The following is a 21,579-nucleotide window of genomic DNA, read 5'->3' on the forward strand; positions in this document are numbered from 1 at the left end:
AATAAATAACATCGTTAAAGTTGTAGTTTATGTCTTAAGGCTACAGAAGGGAGAAAAAAGTTATTGAACAATTTACCATATTATTGCCATCGAACTCTAATGCCACAAGCTGGTTTACAACAGTGATATCTTTCAAACCGTTTTTAAAGTGCACCAATTTGGATAAAATTAATTTACATTTGAATGTTAAGCAAGCAGTCATGCATTTTACACATTTTATTACTTTCCAGTTACTTCAAATAGAAGTGTAACTTTATAAATTTATTGACCAACAAACTCAAAGTTGTTTTCTTGATGCCTTGATCCAACATTTTTTATATTAAAGAAATATGTTCATATGCCTGAACATGACTGACATTATATGAATGTGGAAACTCACATTTTATAGCAATAAGGTGCAGCACAGTTTCTCTATAAATAACTATCAAGTCCATCTAACCAATAGCTATGCTTGCTTTTCCTTTAGAGGGTCATGGCATGGGGGTTCTAGAGCCTATCCCATCTAGCACTGGGATCTAGCTTTACTGTCTACAGTCAGCATGCAATTTAAAATTTCTGGCATCACAGCCTTGAGTTTTTTTCAGAGATGGCCTGTCTTTTTTCCATGCAGATATGTCTTCTTCCACTAATGCAGAGACAGTGACTGAATTTACCAGGTCTTTTAGTCGCTGAAGATGTTGATCTAAATTAATAATAAAAAAGATAATAATAATGATGATGATAATAATAATAATGAGGAAAAAAGTTACAATGATGCATTTAATAAAGCAAATTTGCAATTTCGGTAACACATTTATCATGAACTAATAAGGAACTGCAGCATTTATTAATCTTTGTCAATGTTGATTTTAATATTTACTAATACACTATTAAAATCTTGTTAACATTAGTTAATTCATGAACAAACAATAAACAACTGTATTTTCATTAACTAACATTAACAAAAGATTAGTAAATACAGTAACAAATGTATTGCTCATGGTTAGTTCGTTATTTAATACATTAAATAATGTTTAACTCATGAACCTTATTGTAGAGTGTTACTGCATTTTTTTATATGGCTTTATCACTTCATGGGCATTACGGAAATGGTCAATGCATACTTTTGCCTAAATTTGAAATTTTTTAATTTACATATTAAGGCTGATATTTTAGTCTTTCAATTCAATATGCTTACCAAGATTTGGGACCTTGTTGAATTTCATTCACCTCCTCAACTTCTGAAACTTTAGTGCCAGAGGGTTTCACTGCAAACACAAAATGTAATGATATGGAAAACATTACTTCTGACCAGAAGCATAAACACTTGTGAACAACAGCAGACTGTATATTTTACTGACCAGGGCAATGTTTCTTAAAAGCATCGTAAGCTTCAGTTTATTGGAGCTACGATCAACTTAAGCTTACGATGCTTTTGGGAAACGCCCAGATCGATTCTTCATAATCCTATCACGATGTGGTAGGATGTTACCATGCTGGTCTCTCTTCCTCCAGGAAACATTGGAGACTTTAGGTCCCTTTTGTTCTGTTTTCTCTTTTGTCTAAAAGTAAAAACTAAATTATATATTTGGGGGAGACATGTGCAGAGCCATTTTCTTAGAGAAATAATGTATGAAAAACCTTACTTTTGGGCTTTCTAATTCATCTGCAGGGTTTTTGCTGCTTCCAGCCATTCCTTAAATTTTCTGGATGATATTTTTTTAAAGAGAAATAATGAAAGGATAAAGGTATAAAGAAATATATAAAGGGAGAGTGATAAATACAAGAAAAAAGAGAAACAGAGACAGGAGGAAGAGGCTCTTAATAACTATGGGTTAGTTTAGGGTTAGGTTAGGTTAGGTTAGGTGAAGAAAAGCAATGCCTCCCCCCAGATAACCATCTCACGGCTATCCAGTTTGGGATAGGGAGGACGCAGGAGTGCACTGGCCGGCGCATGTCTTTGATGAGGCTGATCCACCCATAAACACTGGTTTTACCCTTTTCTTTGAATAACCCATTGTTATGACTCTTATTCTACTGAATTGCAATCAAAAACCCCCAAGTTCTATTCCATACTTCCTATTATGGATTCCCACGAGCACCCAAGATTGTCATTTTGTTCGCCTGGATAGCCGACATCACACTTACAGTGCAACCGTAAAGGCAAATGATCCCTAACTACCTAGTATTTTCTCAAACCTCCTAACCATCTACACCACCTCTCCCCCTCATGGTAGGCTAAACCAACCCTTTTCCCAAAATCATTTGCAAGCTTTCTTCGATTTCTATCAGCTACCCTCGAGCCTTTAACAATTGTCGGATTCCCCTCAATCACTCATTCGCTAGCTATCCTGACCAATCACAATTCTCAATCACCTTAAGCTAACCTCCTTCCCAAACATCAAACCTCCTGCCGACCGTCCTCCAAAACTGGTCTCGGTCCCGGGCTTGAACTCGGGACTCCTTGCTCCCAAGCTCTCCTCACCGACCACCACTTACTCCTATAACTATTAACTTTTCCCACCTGTGCCCCACATATATGTCACCGGTGTTTCATCATCCAGAATCTGGGCTATTCCTGTGAGGGTTAGGTTTAGGTATGTTGCCGGTGTTCCATCTTCTATAATCCGGGCTATTCCTGTGAGGGTTAGGTTTAGGTAATGTGCAGGTACAGGGATAGCCAAATTATCCCCAGTGACGGTTAGGTTTAGGTATGTTGCCGGTGTTCCATTAACTCGAATCCGGGCTACTCCTGTGAGGGTTAGGTTTAGGTAATGTGCTGGTACAGCCCATTTATCTTTAAACTAATTTCCTCCCCCAGTGATAGGGTTGGGTTTAGGTATGTTGCCGATGTTCCATCGTCCAGAATCCGGGCTATTCCCGTGAGGGTTAGGTTTAGGTATGTCACCGGTGTTCCATCATCTAGAATCCAGGCCATTCCTGTAGAGGTTAGGTTTAGGTATGTTATGCTTTTTCCAAAAAACCCAGACAACATTTCAATCCTGTTCATAAATCAATTTAATAGGAAATTATATTCTTTTACATATTCCAGAAACCTTTTTTAACCCATCCTTATGTTCAGGCCCTTGGGAAACCACGTGCCCAATCTATTAATCCAGAATCTTTCTCTCCTTCGCCTATCTTTCACATCCCACTCTGGATTGTGTTCCAGCCCGGAGACCCTTAAGTTCTGAATCCCATGCCTACAAAAGTGAGGTACAATGTGCCCCTTTCGCAATGTGCCCTTCCTCACCGCGTGCCGGTGCCCCCACATCCTCGTGAGGATCGAATTCCTGGTTTCTCCCACATATCTCTTGCCACACCAGGCACACCTGATGAGGTAAACACAGTTCTTCTGATTCAGGGGAATGGCCTGGGTCAACTTGTAGACCCCGGATTGTCCCCCTTGTACCCGGACCCCTGATCTCCCTCCTTTTTGAAGGGTGTCCCGAGTTTTCCTCTTACTTTTTCCACTGGCAGGAACCAATTCACTATGCACCAGCATATCACATAGGTTCCTGCCCCTCTTATACGCTGCTACCACCCTGTATCGAGTCCCCAGTGCCTCCTGCTGGGTTAATCTCCTAAAATTCTTTTGGATACCCAAGGCCAGGCCTCTGGCGGTGCTGGAATACCGAACCACCAGTGGAAGGATCCTTTTTTGTAGTGAGGTGTTCCCACCTTCTCGTCCTGCTGCCTCCTCATTTGCCATCGTCCTTAGGAATTGTCTGGAGTAGCCTCTCCTCCTCAGTGCCTCAAACAGTGTCTTAATTGCTTCCACTCTATCCCCTTCCCTAGTGCAAATCCTCCTAAACCTCATCAATTGGGCCTTAACTATGCCTTTAAAAACGTGAGGGTGGTGGTCACTGCCCCGGTGCAACAAGGCATGCGTGTCTGTACTTTTAAAATGTACCTTCGAGTCTAATCGGCCGAGTGCTGAAATCCCGGCCCCTTGAAGACAGTAGTGTCCAAGAAGTTAATTTCAGCCTCATTTCTCTCCACTTTCACCCGGATGGATAGATGGTGCAGATTCAAGATCTCCACGAAGTCCCTGAAACCCTCTTCATTGCCTTCCCAAACACCCCAGATGTCGTCTAAATATCTCCAGTAATGACTGGGTTTGTTCTGACACTTAAGGAATACCGATTCCTCCCAATCTGCCATATAAATGTTGGCATACGCCGGGGCGAACCTTTTCCCCATTGCTGTACCCTTAATTTGTAAAAATGCCGTCCATCAAACCCAAAATCATTCCTCCTCAAGCTGAGCTCCAATAGCTTCAGGATGCTCTGATCCGGCCTATCTTCCATTGGATACTTCTGTAAACATTTCCTGACTGCCTCCAGTCCCCTCTCTATTTCAGTGTTGGTGTATAAGCTCTCAACATCCATAGAGAAGAGACTGGAGTCGGAACCTATCCTTGTCTCCTTATCTAATGTAACTAGCGTGCTTCATCGAGAGCGGGTTCAGATGCACCGTAATAAATTCATCCACCCCATAACTCTCGCTGCCGCAATCTGAAACTATCGGCCTCCCTGGAGGGATATCTGGAAATGGCCACGCCGTTTTTTCTTTGTGAATTTTCGGAAGTAAATAGAACCTCCTTTCCCTGGGAGCACCACTCCCCCTAATATATTGCACCTGCTTTGCATTTAAATGACCCCTTTCTTGCAGCTGCCTTAACTCCTCCCTAAACAATTCCACTGATTCAAGGAAGATTGGCTCCGCAACTCATCATAAAATTCCTTATCCCCCAGCTGTCTCATGGGCTCCCTCACATATTGGTGCCTGTCCATTATTACCACCACACTCCCTTTATCCGCAGACTTAATGACCAATGAGTGATCCGCCCTCAATCCCCTCAATGCCTCCCACTCCCCTCTTGATAAATTACTATCTCCTGAAACCTGCTTAATCCCCTTCATCATTTTTTTATCCTTCTCCATAATCCTCCATACCACTTCCCCCACCTGGCTGTCCTGTGGCTCCCACTCAGATGCACCCGTGAAGGGTCCTTGTCCTTGTCCCTCCTCCCCTTCAAAATAATCAGCTAGTTTCAGCCTCCTGCGGTAGGCCGTAAGCCCTTCCTCCGCCTCCAGCCTATTCCAGCTAGTCCCCCCCACATCCCTGGGAATAAAAGACAATCCTCTCTGTAATACTTTTAACTCCATTTTATTCAGGACTCTATTTTGGGAGAGGTTCACCACGGTCCCCATGCTTTGGTTGACCGGGTGCCTCTCCCCTATTAGTTTAAAGACTTGGCCCAGTGCTCCCACATTGCCCTCACCGTTACTCCAGTCCAGTGTGTAAAGTCTTGCTCAGACCTGAACCGCTCATATGGCAAGGCCTCCAGTGCTCTGCCGGTGCCGGTGATATGTGCATTAATCCGATTCAGCGTGTTGCACTGTTTTTTCGGAAAATGTCTGTTAAAATTTATGGTGGGGATAAAAATCCGGGCATTCGGGAATGTACTCCCCGCTACTCCCAGGGTTTTCTGCACAAGCTTCCCTACTGTCTCCGCCGATGCACATGCCCGATCATTAACACTCTGAGGTCTGAAAACGCGCCGGCGTAAGTAATACATCAATTAACACTATAGAATATCTCCTTTTATTTGTATACACTCAGAGTAAAAACAAAATGTTGTGCTTTTTGTAAAATAAAGAAAACTGACATGATGTGTGACGAAGTCCAATCTGATAGTTCTCAGAAAATGAACTGTAACTTAGTGAATACGTCTGACAAAAGAATTACACTTATGTCTAAAGAAACGTTGAAATTTCAGGTTTTAAATCGTGTAAGTCAAATCAAAAACAAACATTCTGTGTTTATGTAATCTGTATGAAAAGAGAGCCATGTCAGAAGTCCGTGATTCAGCTCATTATCCGCTAATGCGGCCACGCCCACGGAGCCAGCGCTATTCACAGGCAAATTCAGAGGCAACACATGCATACATCGTCTCAATCGTGTATTTATTGTCTTGAAAAGAGTTTATCTGGATGTAAAAGCCATGGTTAGCGAGTTTTTGTTTCTTTAGCGCCCTCCGGCTGCAGTATGAATTGGAAAACACCATTCATGGAATAGCTTCTTCTTCTTTAGATGAATTTGTGGACTAAAAATGCACAGAGAGCGCCCTCCGGCTGCAGTATGAATTACAAACACCAGCGCTCATAGAGATAAAATGAATATTAAATAAAAATAACTCCTCTGTATAGAAAATTGTCATAAACATATGAGAATCCAATATTTGTCCAAATGTGCATGCTTTTAAACTAAAAGCCTATATTCAGACTCTTTGCATCACAGAAATACATTATATTTTAAAGTATAATATAAAACCATTATTTTATATTGTAATAATATTTTTCTGTATGTTTCATATACCATGAAGTTTTTTTTTCACAGCCTACCTGACTGAAATGCCTCATTAATATGCAAGTCTTTTCAGGTCATTACTATGCATTTCTTTTGTCTTCTCAAGTGAGAATGACCCATTATTCATGGTGATTCACGCCTTCACGCATACTGTGTTTCTTGGCAAAAAGTGTCTTACAAAAACTAAATCAACATATTGTTATAAATGAAAGAGTAGTCAGCATAAATTTTACATAATTCTGAAGCAAAAACTCTACTCTACAACCTCCAATACCCAGAAGTCTTGTGAACACAGATTTAATATACTTTTATTGGCCTTATTTCAGGGACTTAAGTTTTTTGTTTTTTCAATAACCACGCATAAACGTTATTCCTTCAAAAACACAAACATGTACATACATTTTCCTCACATATTATGGTAGCCTAGTTTGTGCTGAATACAGTGTAATGACACTTGTGTCATTAATATGTTTATGAACAACTGAAAAAAGCACAAATGTCAGGGCATGTCAAAACTTCTCCAGGCCCCAAATCAGCCTCAGACTCTAGAGGGTTAATCCCAAATGACATGATAACTGCCGTGACCTCGTCCGTGGTGGCAGTCCTGTTTCTTAACATCTCATGGGCATGAACCCAGTGTGCCCCAGGGTAACACTCCACATGGACCCTGTCGTCAAAAATTGTTGGCAGTCTTGCCATGTTCGAGACTCCCATGATCAAGATAGGCTGTTTAGGCCTTAGGAACCAGTTCCTGATCTTATCCCTCCGTGCCCTCGTCTCCTGAACATAGGCTCCATTCGCACCTCCTCTAGCCTTTTCCTCTTCCTTCCTCCACCTTCTTCCTCCCCCCGGGGCTCCTGTGGCTGGCTGCTCTCCTCCGCCACCTCATCCAACATTATCCATATGAGATCATTATCCTCTGACGACCCCGATTCCACCGACACCCCAGATCCTGTCTCCCCCGTGGCACCTATGTCCGTGTTCTGTTTCCTTGGTTCTTGTTCCCTGGATGTATCTGACCTCAAGATTAGGTTTTCATAAATAGAGTCAATATTGCACCGGCATTATTATAAACCTCATTCCTCCGACCAGACCCAATTACTAACCCCATAAATTACGTTCCTAAGGGTTAGCATGCGCGTTTGTGTTGTACATCACACGCATCGCACACATGACCAGCCTCAGCCAATAGTGACCCTACGTGGTGACGTACAACACAGACGCTCTGCGAAGTTTTACTACGTAAACTCACTAGAGGCCCAGAGAGAAGGAAATGAATAGTGGAATAAAGTCGTTATTTTTGTGTTTTTTTGCGCACAAAAAGTATTCTCGTCGCTTGATAAACTTAAGATTGAGCCACTGTAGTCACTTGGACTATATTAACGATCTCTTTAATAACTTTTCTGGGCCAGCAAGATTCATTCCCTCTGAAAGCCTATGGAGGAGTGAGAGCTCTCAGATTTCATCAAAAATATCCTAAAATGTGTTCAGAAGATGAACAAAAAAAGACTTACATGGTTAGAACAACATGAGGGTGAGTAATTACTGACAGAATTATCAATTTTGGATGAACTAACACTTTAAACGGGTCGAACCGAGCCAGAAGCTCCACAGCGCTTCACTAAAAATACGCCCGTAACACACCTCTCTGGAGCAACGTCACACAAACACTTTATTTAACCAACGAAAGTTACTTTTATCAGAAAATGAATCAGAAAGAAATAACTAGAAACAGCGTGATCGCTAAACAAACATGATAAATGTGACTGTTTGCTGGTATTTTTGTGGTTTGCCTAGCCTAAATATTTAAAACCCAAGCATCGATGTTACCACTATAGGTTTACAATAAAAAGTGACATTTGATCATAATTAATTAATTTTGGACAGAATTGCACATTAGTCACACAGAAATGTTAATAGAGAGCCTAAGTCCCTCCCCTTCCGGTGGACCACCATGGGACCTTATTTCGGAAAAATATTGTATGGTAGTCAATGGCAAGAGACAACAAATATTTTGATCTCGTTTGAATTGTGCCCTGAATTACACATATGATGTTTGTCAATTTAAAAGATACATTTTAAAGTCAAGAAAGTCGCAGTTTGATGTAATACGGTTGAGGTATAAGACTGTGAAATATACGTAATACAAAGACTACAAACCCAAAAGGCGCGCATTTGACGTAGCCGACCTTTTCTCTCAATGAATGCAGCTAACTTTACTGCAGCTAACGTCTGTCATTTCTTCTATAGTCTTACGCTATAATTGTAACGTTATGCCGTCATACCTGAGTGTTTTGTACCAATGCACACATACCAGCTTGTTGTTTCGCTTCCCGGGAGATGTAGTTCTTTGAGCGATTTTCTAAAACTAAATGTTACTCTTCTGTTTTATGACAAACTGCGACTTTCTTGACTTTCATCTTTTAAATTGACAAACATCATATGTGTAATTCAGGGCACAGTTCAGACGAGATAAAAAGATAAGTTGTTTCTCGCCATTGACTACCATACATGTTTTTTTCCGAAATAAGGTCCCATGAGCCGGAAGCGGAGGGGCGGGACTTAGGCTCTCTATACCGTTAGGTCTATTTCACAAAAGAAAGGGGACACATATTCAGTCGCGTTGTGTTTTGTTTATTAGTACAGTTGTCTATTTTCAGTCAGAGAATCAGAGGAAGCTACCGAAAAAAATTGCTTTATTTTATGAGAGACAAGACAGGCTTATACTGACAGATAAAATAAAAACATGTTTGTGATAGCCTTTATGATTTGTCTGATTTCTTCAACCGTTCATAAGTTTACCATGTTTACTATGGTAACTAGCGTGTATAGTCTTTTGCATCGCGTAACCTATAAATATACCTTAATACGGTGGTCAGAATCCACATCGGATCACAACAGAAGGCATTCAAACATGAAAGTGAGTTTTGAAATTAAATTAGTCTCTTAATGAGTCTTTAATGCTGTCAGAATCATCCAGCACTGCTGCTTTCGGCCCAGCACCGGAAGTAAGTGGGCGTGCTTAGACAGAACGCGGAAGCGATCATGCATAGAGGCTATTCCGGCAAGCCGGAAGAAATAACTCGGCCCGGATGCGGCCGCCGGACTCTGGTGGAATGCGGCAATGAATGACGCGCCATATTCCGCCCCAGTACACTGGTCCGAGTCCGGGTGCCGAAACTGAGCCGACGCTGCCGGCATAAGGCCATAATCACGCCAGCATAAATTGTACGATTAGCAAGAACTGGCCTGAGGCTGGGTTCCAAAGGCAACCATACCTTTTTTTTTTTTTTACTAAATTATTTTGAATTACATTTAAGCCTAGTTACAAAATAAATCTACAAAATAACAACAGAAAGACAAGTTTCCATTTAATGATACAGACTTTATTACAGAAGTTACATAATCTTAAAGAAAATATATAATCTTGCATTTATTCTTACATTTGACAAAACAATGAACTACAAAGTTATACAAAATTATTGATGATAAAATGGTGCCGTGCAGTGGTAAAAAACAAAACAAACAAAAAAGCAATTTGTTCCACTGTAAAAAATATATTATATACATAAATTACATATTGTACAAATAAACATGATTCAATGCACCTTTAAATACACAGCATCATATGCCTCCTCTAAATTGTCTTGGGTAGTAACCTGTAACACGTGCCCAACACAAGCATATGTTTGCAATTTATACTGTACTACTACATTAACAGGTCCCAACAATCTTGATTACTCAACAAATAATTACTTAATTACTTCAATACATTTCTAAAAGTTTCTTTTCTTTTACTGGAAATTTTTTACACATACTACACAATAAATTCAGAAGAAATAAGCAGTACTTTTAAGAATGTTTAATATGATATCCACTCACATAAGATAAAGACACAGGGTCTCCTCATGAAGGCCAGGTGAATAAAAACTCCACCACACTTTAAATTCTAGGTGAAAAAGTCTTTGTTTAAAAACATGTGATGCAGCATCCATGCCAGTAGTTGTCAGTATGAAGTCTGTCATATAGGCCAGTAGGTTACAGTCCAGCTTTGGTTTGGTTCTGTCTTGACCTTCAGCCCAAATGGACTCAGGAGCTGAAATGAGAAGAATACACACCACATTAACACGGCTTGCTGGAATAGTCTATTGTTATCAGTCAGTTGCACTATCAAGTAGCCATGTAATCTAAATGGCAGATTCTACGCTTACGAGATTCTTACGAACCCTAGAGGTACCACGGTCCACCAATGCAAATGCTGTGGGAAAGACAATATATATTTTCTAGTCATGGTGGATAACGTAATCGTACATTTTTGTCAATGAGGGGGGATTTATGAACAATGAAGTGTCCCAGTAGACCACAAACATGAGGACAAAAAATCCTAGATTTAACCATTTTGCTCCTATAGTATGTGGTGTGCCATGATGTGACAAAGACAGCACACCTCACACAAACAGATTTTCAACCAGAGTCTCGACTGTGAACACAGGAAATCTCTCGCTATAGGAAATAGCGAGACTTCAGAATAAGTGGCGGACGATATGCAGGAAGAAATTGCGATGATAGTGTTTGGAATGGTGAAAAAACATTGTACCCAGCATTATATAGAACCTTTTATACAGAAATATATTAATTTTTTATTGTCTTTATTTATTCTTTATTGTATTTATTGTCTCTTTAGAATTCACCTGTTGTAGTTCTTTAATCCCGCTATAGAACCTCACTGAACCCTTAACAATCCGCTTCCTGCAATGTGTGTCATCTCGCTTTCTGATTGGATATTGTTTCGTTTCACATGATAATCTCCAGCATTTGTCCTCTGGGTTCCCCCCACACTTCAGGATTTCTGATTGTAAATATTCAACATATAGAATATTTATGAGTCGCGATCGGGGCGGCTCCAATTTTCTTCCAAGCAGGTTCGGACACTCTTAACACACTTCACACCAAGGGAAAATCTGATAAGATAATCTGTAGAACCATCAAGATAATTGGGACATAGCTAGGATTGTCGGAAGGGGGGAAATAGGCCCTAAATCAACCTGATTATCTTTTGGTGTGTACCCAGTATAAGACATTTCAAGACTACTTAAGGACCCGCGACCACCTGTCATCATAACATTGTAATATACATCATACACATAATTCACCTGTTGTATTGATAAAAGTACCCAATTTTTCATATCAACATTTGACTGCAAATGTCATGTCTATAATGCTGGAACTGTCCACCAACACCAATACTGTATGTTTGACATTAGTTGGAAGTTTTACTTACATAGGGTTCATAGATGTTGATCTGCTCCAACTTTGCTTTTGTACAGGCCATCAGTATGGAAGGATCTAGTAACACAAGCTGCTGCAGAAAAGAGAAAGTAGAATATACAGAAAATATTTTCTTAAATTAGGATAACAGAATTTAAGTTTTTAGGTTTACTTATTCATATTGCTCCAACAGTGTCACTTACATTTGGATGTCTGAACCTTCATAAAATAAAATTTTTTTCGAAGACCATAAACCATTTCTACAAAGTAAATATTTAACAGAAGCATGTCAATTACAAGTAAGAGAAGTGTCAAGGACAGTTGTGTGTATTATTCGTGTGATTTAAGAGACTAAACTCACCTGAAAGCAGTGAAAACAACACGAGAGAGGGAGTTTAGCTGCTCATCAGTTGCAGTGGTTTCCATGCTGTTTCCATGGCAACTCTGCGCCGCTCCAGTGTTTGAAAGCGTTCTGGACGTTCACGCGCATGCGCATTAAAACACGTCAAAGTCACACGCATCAAAAATTCATGATTTTTGATGTTTACAAACATAAACCTCTAAAATTAGAACAACATAAATAAAAAAAATCATGAATTCAAAACTCATTTTGAAGTTCGGAACCCTTCATAGGTGTAAGATCCTAGTAAAGGGCAATTGTGGAATTTTTAGAATTTAATTTGCCTAATGCGCCATCTCTCAACCACAATCGGCCCAGCTCCGCACTGCCATAACCTAGCCAAATCTGGCAACCATTACTGGGCCAGAGCTGGCTCACTTCCGGCGAGCCGTTGTCAGTACACAGCCGAGTGCGCCAACACTCAGCTGCGATTGGCCCGATTCCGCTGGCTACCTGGGATCTGACAGGCTAAGAACTACTTTGTCATACTTTGTTATTTACTGCATTTAAACTTATGTCTCTTGCTACTTAGGTTAATGGTTGCTACTTAGGTTTTCACTCATGGAGAGAAGACGACGACTTCGACCAATCCAAGATGCGGAATACCATATACAAGCGGGGATTGATAAACCATGTCTCCAGCAGCGTTTTATCAATAATTTTAAAGGTAAATGTTAAACTCCTGAATATGATTTAGTTGGAATCAGTGAAATGCCTGCAGTGATAAGTTGTGATGCAAGGATCTGCGGTGACACAACAAAAGTTCAAAAAGCAGAGGACTTCAAACACATCTATCAGACACGCTGGAGGGAGATGATCTCATGTCATGCTCACAATACCCTGGAAGAAAAAAGGTACAACGCTCCACTGATCTTGCCGTTTGCAGATGATGTCAAGAAACTCCATATATATTTAAAGGAGAAACAGCAAGAATACTACAGCACACTTTTTAATGCACCGAACACCAAGACCTGGGCAAAACTGGCTAAAGTCACTCTTGGACAAATCTTGCATCATCTTCAACAGAAAAAGGCAAGGGGAAGCCTGTCTGATGCCAGTACAATCATTTGAGTCTCGAGACAACTCTACTTTAAATATTGATATTGCTGACTCTCTCTCAGAAGTTGAACAAGCTCTATGCAAGTACTTTAGTCATGTAGAAATCCATGGAAAGCACGGAAGGAAAATTGCAGTACTTTTGGCACCGGAAGTGATCAAATCCATGGAGTTGCTGGTTAAAACGCGTGAAGTTTGCGGTGTTCCGAAGGAGAACATCTACATGTTTGCAATCCCAGGCTACGAGACATAATTTCGTGGATCAGACTGCCTGCAATGCTTTGCCATGGAGTGTGGTGCTAAATGTCAAAAAGCCCTATCGTCCACCAAGTTGCGCAAACAGATCTCTACAATGTCCAGAGTTCTTAACATGAACGACACCGAAATGGACCAGCTTGCTGATTTCCTGGGACATGATATTCGTATCCACAGGAAATATTACAGATTACCAGAGGGAACACTCCAGCTGGCAAAAATCACCAAAGTCTTGATGGCAATGGAGCCGGGAAGGCTTATCGAATTCAGAGGGAAAGGTCTTGACCAGATCAACATCAATCCAACAGGTATGTAACCTGTTAATCAAGTTTAAACTACCTGTCAAGCGTGTCCTAGTGACTTTGGAAGAATCTGTGCATATCTCTGAATACTAGGACTATATTTCAGAGTGCGTTGAGCCTGATGCTGGGATGGAGAGTGAAACAGAACGGTCAGATCATTCTCATGATGTGACATCAAGTTGTATGAACAGGCAGTTAAATGTTTAATGCAATCAGAATATCAAGAATTCCCCCCAAACAGCCTATCAGTAATTAGTAGTTTGATTTAGAAATGTATATGATTGTGTTTCTAAAGGATCTCCAGAGAGGACACGGGAGGTCATGAAAGTAACATCAGGTAAGGAACCTGTCCAGTAATAGTTTTTATTTGCTTTATTTATAAAAGGTCAACAACATCATAAAGAATAGTATAAAAATAATCCAGTCTTGCACCTACAACACATGCAGTGCAATTAATGTAATTTTCTTGTCATTAGTTCCTAGGAAGAGAAAGTGGAGTGAGGTGGAGATTGCGGCTGTAGAAGACAAAATGATGAAATTTATTCACTCGGGAGTTACTCCTGGAAAAGTCGACTGCATTGCATGCATTACAGCAGCCCCCAAAGCTCTCGGTGAACGAGACTGGCAGTCGGTAAAGTATTATATAAAAAACAGAATCACAGCATATGAGAGAAAGACCACTAAAAAGTAAGGTTGATTTTGGTTGTTGATTCTGTTTTTGGGTGGTTGACATATAAGCCTGAAAAACATTTTTTTTTTTTTTTTTTAAACTTCAAATATTATGCATAAAATATATTGAGTTGTGTTGTACTGACTCTTGAATTTCCAAAAATATTTGTGTTTTTTTTAGATTTTGTATTGGAAATTGGATTTATTCACCATTTTGTTGCATTTGTGCCTAAAATTGTCATATGGTGTGACATAAAAGTTATTCTATATAAAATGAAAATGAGATATAGTCTCCCTACGTAACTAACTTCACCATAAACCTTTATCTAATCTAATACCAGATCTAATATATTTTTAAACCATCATGCAAAGTAAGACATACCTCTTCAGCCTTTCCAGATATTTTAGATTAATTCTGACAAACTCTGTTATAAATCTAACAAAATGCCTGTGACTCTTGCTGATACTTTGCTCCATTGACTTTTTTATGATTTATAACAAAAAAGTCATTTTACTGTCACAATTCTGATTGTCACACCAAATGATATAGTGTCACACTATATGACAAACTGAAAAAAAAAGTGTATTTTATATGCATTCATCATTCAATTAATTTAATTAACATTAATTGAACAACTGAAAAAAGCACAAATGTCAGGGCATGTCAAAACTTCTCCAAGCCCCAAATCAGCCTCAGACTCCAGAGGGTTAAGCATTCAAATGACTTGAAAGATAGTGGGATGCATCCGACAGAGTGCACCAAGCATGGTACAGGAGATTTCATCCATAATAAATGTGAAAAGGTATCTATAAACACTGTGTCCACAAACACATTATTTGGTGGCCACTATGTAATTGGAAATGGGATATTTTTTGATTCCCTGGTTCCCGTTTGTACCGGAAAGCCCCAAATCACCTGAAACTTAGTGGAATTCATCCGACAGAGTGTGCCAAGCATGGTGCAGGTGGTTTCATCCATGATAAATAATATAAAATCTTAAACATTATCTATCAGCAATTTGTCCAGGAACCCATTATTTTTCCACACTACATAATTGGGAAATGGGATGTTTTTTTATTACCCGGTTCCCGTTTGTACCAGAAAACACCAAGTCACCTGAAACTTCATGGAATTCATCCGACAGAGTGCGCCAAGCATGGTACAGGTGGTTTCATCCATGAAAAATTATATGAAGTCTTAAACATTATCTATGAGCAATTTGTCCAAAAACACATTATTTGGCCGCACTACATAATAGGGAAATGGGATGTTTTTTGATTACCCGGTTCCCGTTTGTACCAGAAAACACCAAATCACCTGAAACTTAATGGAATTCATCTGACAGAGTGCGCCAAGCATGGTACAGGTGGTTTCATCCATGAAAAATTATATAAAATCTTAAACATTATCTATGAGCAATTTGTCCAGGAACCCATTATTTTTCCACACTACATAATTGGGAAATGGGATGTTTTTTGATCCCCCGGTTCAAAATTATATAAAAGCGTAAACATTATCTATCAGCAATTTTCCGACCCCCCAGGGGCTCCCGACTCAGGGGCCTGAAGCGCGAAACTCTACGACAATGCAATTTTTTTCCCTTGGGATTACAGCCAGGCGCTCTCTGTATGTCAGTCAGGGGGCCCCCAGGGGCCAACGTGCAAATTTCGGTACGTCACTCGGGGGGCCCCCGTGCAAAATTATGCACCTTTGTAGCCACAACCCACTCGCCCGTTATTCGAATGAGTTTGACATAGTGGGTTAGTGGGCGCCGCTTAGAAAGGGCCGATCGGCCAGGGGGTGCCATTTTTCTTCTCGCCACCGAGTCGGACGGAAAAGTTTGGCGGCCCATACGACCTCGTCGGGGGTTGAAAGGCAGAGAAAAGTGACGAGCACATGTCTTTAATTTTCAGTGAATATTTTTGCAAGATTTTTTTTAAGGCGCTTCCCAAAATCTGAGGAATACGGCTCTTTGACACGTGGTTACAGAGGGCCCCACGTACTAGCGTTCGACGCCCCTAGGTCCTGACCCCTAATTTAAGGCTTTTATCGACTGAAACAAAAAACATCCCATTTGCCCATTACGTAATGGCCGCCAAATAATGGGTTCCTGGACGCTGACCGTTCTATGCAAATTAAGCACTCGGGGTGACTTGAAAATCATCGGAACGCGTCCGGCTGAGTGCGGCGAGTACAGTAGAGGTGTTTTAATTCATAAAAATTTACATCAAATCTTAATTGCATCTAAAAACACTGTCTGGGAAGTTGTTGTGTGGGGCCATTGAATACATGGGAACTGAGGTGCTTGGGTTTTCTGCTTATATCTCGAGAACGCTGTGGAGGAAAATTCTGAAAATAAGGTCAAAGGAAGGTCTTGGGGGCCTCAATCGAACGCACCCTCCCCAGAGGTCCTGGAGTTACGGGCGGTCAAAGTCTGGGCGTTTTTGCCTTATATCTCGGGAACGCAACGACCCCTTGGCTCGGGGACAGTGTTGCTGGAAAGGGCTCGATGTGCCCCGTCGAACAAGGGGGTTGGGGGCTCCCGGGTTCGGGAGCTAGAGCCCACGAAAGTTCGGGACCCCCGCGGATCTGTGATATAAAGTACGGCCACAACTCCTATGCCAAATGAGGAGCTTGAATTGCTCCAGGCAGGGATGGGACAGCAGACTGTTTCAGTTCCTGAAGACAGTGACCACACAGAGGTACAGTTTCACGAGTTCACATATCCATATAATTAAATAGAGTAAAGTTATGCGTATTTGGCATGCTGTCCGAGGAGAGGGCTCTGAGCTCAGAATTTTGGCCCAAACCCAGAGTACTCCCCCCGGTGTGGTAAAGGTAGATAGAACTAGAAGTGAGGAGATGGGGTGGAGGAGGGATGCTGATAAACTCTCAGATGAACAGAAGTCAGTCTCAGGGCTTAAAGTTTTCCGGCACCGTGCCGGATCTCCGGCGTGCGGCATTTGGCTGCGGAAAAAAATATAGTCCTACACTTGTCTTGACTTGTCTCTACTTTACGTAGACATCAAATAGTAGAAAGTGTCTATGATGATTTAGTGTTTTAGTTGATAGCAGCCTATTACTGACAAAGCTGATTTCTGAGAGACGCAAGAGAAACGCGGCTATTTGATTTACGGACGCGCTGCTCATTTCATACTTTTTGCCCATTTGTGTTTCAACTATCATCTTGCAAGGTTTAAATCATTTAAATACATATCAAATAGTAAAAAATGTTTATGATGCAGTATTTTATTAATGTATTAGACTAATTTTTTGCAAAGCTCTGATTTCTGAGAGACAAACAGCACGGCTATTTGATTTGCGCTGAGCTCAGTTTACACTCATTCACTTCACACACCTATTGCGTAGTAATTTTAGAGATGTATGTAATTTTGTGCTATCCCTCGGCTCACCTGTTAGCCTATTCATAAAACACAAGGAGTGACTGACTACTTTTCCATATACTGGAGTGAGACCATGGACGTCTCTCGAGCTGTCGTGATCTTTCTTAGCACTCAGAGAGCTGATGAACCGACCACCTATATGCATTCTGGCTACCCCTAAACTTTGTTCAGTGCGAATGCCGCATGTTCTATATGAGCAGTCATTTACTTCGCCATCACCGGGTGTTGATAGCTTACGCAGGTGATACCTGAACTGCACAAGTTGTTGTCTGCATTTAAACTAAACTCGTTTAAGCCTTGCCAATTTAAACATCCGAGTGCAAGACGCGAATGAGAACTTGCGCGCGTGCTTTGAGAAGATTTGTGCACTCATCCGAAGCGCGCACGCAGACTCATCCGAAGCACGTGTACAGCGCGCAAATATAGAGGTCTCTTTCAAGTCTTGTGCTTGAACAGACAAATTCACACAAAATTATGTCAACATGCCCGTCTTAGCGAGTATTCTAGTAAGCATTGTCGGTTATGTCTTAAGTGAACTTATACACTGGAGAAAGAACGCATATGTGTCTTAAAGAGACAGCAGCCCTTGCATTCTTGCTCTCTGAATGTGTTTTAAATGTTAGTAGTAACTTAATAGTTGAATAATGATTGATCTATATTTAATTCATACAGTGAAGATTACACAAACTGGATACATGAAAAACCTGAAAAGCTTTATGTATTTGTATCTTTTCTTTGCTGTATATATATATATATATATATATATATATATATATATATATATATATATATATATATATATATATATATAATAATATTATTGAATCAAATGTGAACCAAATGTGCATATCTTAATATGTCTGTGCCATTATTTTGTCTCAAAATGTACACAGTAATGTTTTCTAGGGCACGTTTATAAAAGCTACTTAAAAGGCTTGTTTGAACTGACGCCTAATCCTGGTTTAACCGAAATCTGTGAAACCAGGCCCAAAAGTAATAAAATTAAGTTTTTCAAAGTCTGTCAAGTCATGTAATACACTACCTTTTTTGGGAAACCACTCAGGTGGCTTGTCCAATTTGCTACAGAGAATTCCTGAAAGATGATATTACAATCCATGCAAGTCTCTGTAGAGAGAGGTGATGTGCATTGCAGTGTTTTATATAACCTGTCTGTCTTTGTGTCTAACTGTATTTACCAATGCATTCTTTCATTTGGTTTATTGTAGTTTTTGTACAGTGGCTTCTGCAGCATCTTGCTCTGATGAAGGTTTTCCAGTGCACACACCTGCATGTACGCTAAAAAGGTAAGAGGTTTTGTAAATTTCCCCCTCTTCTTTTCATTGAAAAAAAAAAATGTTTGTCTGCTAATCAAAACGCATCATACCCTAATATTAAATAAACAACCATATTTAACAAATCAAGATACACGTCTGATTAACATCTAGAAATTTGTGATTGATGTAATATTATGTCCTTCACAGCCTTGAAGATGTTTTGACATTCCTTAAAGAGCAAGTTGACACAACAACAGAGTTTAAGTTGTGTGTTGACATAGAAGACCTTCCAGAGAGAGGCATTATTCAATGGAAGAGAAAAAAATCAGCATCTCCTGTCAGTCTGCTCAAGGTGGTCTTTATAGGAGAGTCGGGCATTGATACTGGGGCTCTCAGAAAGGAATTTCTGACTGGTGAGTTATTTTTACTTATTTTCTAGATTTTTAATCTGATATAATAAGCCATTAACGAAAGAAATGCTCTTTGCTTAAGACATGATTTCAGGGATTGAAAACCGGTTCTTTGAGGGGACTGGGAGCCAGGGAAAAAATCCTAAATACTCTCTAACTGACCTTGATGAAGAGAATTTCAGGTGGGTAATGCAGTCCTCTATTAAAGTTAATTTATGTTAATGCATTGAAAAAGATGGACAAGCTTATGGAGTTTTACAGTTGGTCCTTTTACAAACAGAATAGTTGGAGAAATATTTGCAGTCAGTCTTGCACAAGGGGGTCCTCCTCCTGCATTCCTGAGGGAGTGGTGCTACAACTTTCTCTGTGCAGGAGAAGTTAACTTCGGTTGTCTGAGCAAGGAGGATGTAATGGATCTGGAATCTTCTCTTCTCATCTGTAGGGTAAGCAATCATTTGAACTCAATGTGTCAGGTTTATATCATATTTAAGATGATTATTAACCATCTCTTCCACTGTTGAATTTTTCAGGTTGAAGATGCTGCAGATACAGAATCTCTAATGATGTTTGCTGATGAAATTGTTAGTTGTGGGTACACTAGTCAGATTAATTATGAGCAGAAAGAAAGCATCATTTGGTGAGTTTTATTTATTTATTTATTTTTTTAATTGTCTTCACTTTAATAATGTATTAGCAAATGCTGAAATTAACATGAACAAAGATTAATAAATGCTGTATAAGTGCAGTTCATCATTAGTTCATGTTAACTAATGTTACTAATGAACCTTATTGTAAAGTGTTACCATAATAATAATAATGAAATCATTATTTTGGCTTTTGTTTCAAAACATTTTGAGTTTTGCATTGTGTGTATCTGCTCGGTGGTGCAACTGGTAAACCGAGCGCGCTTGTGTGGCAGCGACCCGGGTTTGAATCCATGGGTGTACATATATCTGTTCCCAATGTCTCTCTGGTCTACAGATAAGTGAGCTTTACTGGTATACTAGGGGGTGTCTGTAAAATACCAGTAAAAGGCAAATTCCTAAGCTGTGCCATTATTTTTAAAGATCACTTTATTGTATTAGAAGCACACAATAATGATGCCATTACAATTAATACAACCTGAACTTCAGCACTGCTTTTGGACAACTAAAATGCATTTAGTACAAAATGAGTTGATCCACTTGAACAGATTTACAGTGTGCCACAAATACATTTAGTTACACTAAATTACATTTGAATAAACTGTGCTTAAGTGTACTATTTTTTCACTAAGGAAGGATTGATTAAAGCCAACTTCCAGGTAAGTACAAGGTGTGGCGTTAAATTGTGTGACACTGAAGCTGTGTGAAATCCACTGTCCACAGTAATTCAGGAAAATGGCTGGGCTTGACACGATGCTTGTCTGAAACATGGTGGTCTGGCCCGGAAGAACGGAGTCCAAATGTAAGCCTCCAGCACTTCCTGTCAGGCTGCAAGGTGGGGCTCGCACCGCTATCAGTGGGACGCGATAATGTTCAGAGAGGGTTGGTGGCACACAAACAGTTCACAAGTAGAGGACAGTTGCCATCAGTGTCATCATGCAGGGGTGGAAGGGAGACGCTCCAGGGTTAAAGCGTGAACCGTCCCCGGGGTCCCAGTCTGATGACCCATACAGCTGAACTATAGGCCCTGAGCTGCCAATGCAGGGGAACCTGCCAAATAATGAGAGCATGACATTAAGGTCAAGAGGTGCCAAGAAGGCCTTAATCTATCAAAACAAACATCTCTTTTCCATCTCTTTACACTCATCAAGGTTTGACACAAACAATTTTACTGTCACTCATGTCAGAGCTTTATATGTTTTTCAAGCAATGTCATTTCCATTTTGTACCTATTGTTGGTCTCACCATTGGACACACGTGGTCTTATCCACGCCCCAGGGATAAAGCGTGAACCGTCCCCGGGGTCCCGGCTGATGACCCATACAGCTGAACTATAGGCCCTGAGCTGCCAATGCAGGGGAACCTGCCAAATCATGAGAGCATGATATTAATTATGGTCAAGAGGTGCCAAGACGGCCTTAATCTGTCAAAAAAATTTAAAAAAATCTCTTTTTCTTATGCTTACTTTTCTTATGCTTCAGTTTTTCTTTTAAACCAGTCATGATCCAAAATGGCCTGTAACGTCATCCGTGACTTTACATC

General features: G+C 40.2%; 1 protein-coding gene across 1 annotated transcript in view; it reads right to left on the reverse strand.

Annotated features, from left to right (window-relative positions):
• Window positions 1-21,579, reverse strand: part of LOC137005697 (gastrula zinc finger protein XlCGF57.1-like) — a 661,382-nt gene that overhangs the window by 158,159 nt on the left and 481,644 nt on the right. The gene's annotated exons all lie outside the window — the stretch shown is intronic.

Source organism: Chanodichthys erythropterus, chromosome 3, assembly GCF_024489055.1.
Source record: "Chanodichthys erythropterus isolate Z2021 chromosome 3, ASM2448905v1, whole genome shotgun sequence".
Lineage (NCBI taxonomy): Eukaryota > Metazoa > Chordata > Actinopteri > Cypriniformes > Xenocyprididae > Chanodichthys > Chanodichthys erythropterus.